Raw genomic sequence first — 926 nt, forward strand, 5'->3', positions numbered from 1 at the left:
TAATTACTTCTTTATCCTTGAGTACCATTGATTCTCTAATGGACAGTGATTCATAAAACACATTCATGAATCGGAGCTCTTACTAGTCCAAGTACCGAATCAACCCTCAAGAGAATTATTTATCTACTTCTTTCTCAAGAAGGAATGGATTCCATCTCGTATACTAACATTCCCCGCTACCTACTTCATCATATCTCTAAAAAAACAGGAATAGAATTCAGGATCTCAGAATCCGTACCGAGTAAATAAAAAGACACAAATCCATAAATAAGAGTCTGTTAAGAACTCAAGATTAAGATCATTCTATATATGACCATCGGTAGACTCAATTAGAATTTCTATGTTTAACAGAAATTATTAGAAATTCATATTGTGTCTGTGTCCTTGTTCCACATAATCTCATTATACGAAATACACTCATTCAATATCTCACCATATTAACAGTGCGGATAACACCGTTCCATTCTAAATGGGAATGACATGTATTCATAATGTTTTAATTAAAGATTCTGAACTTTAATTAAATTCATTATGAACATTGCTTTTTGATTATTATCCTTAAACATTATCCTCTCGTATATAACACTTATATACAATGTTTAAGGTCACATAAATAATCATGGAATTTTCATTGATTTTCATAAAATATTCACAAATATATACACAAAAAATGATGAATTATGCTTCTAGGACACCATTCCCAACAATCTCCCACTTGTCCTAAAACAGGTAGAATATGTCTCCAATCCTGAAACTTTCTAGGTATCTATGACTGACCTATGTTTGGAACAACTTTCAGATATGTTAAGAATTTCTAGAGTCAGGTTGCTTTCTTTTGCTACTTCACAAGCTGCTACACAGTAACTCTTAATGATAAAATTAGCAATCACACTTTGCCAACATCCTTTCTTGTCATGACTCATAGT

The sequence above is a fragment of the Morus notabilis genome, unplaced genomic scaffold, assembly GCF_000414095.1.
Source record: "Morus notabilis unplaced genomic scaffold, ASM41409v2 Scaffold518, whole genome shotgun sequence".
NCBI classification, from domain to species: Eukaryota; Viridiplantae; Streptophyta; class Magnoliopsida; order Rosales; family Moraceae; genus Morus; species Morus notabilis.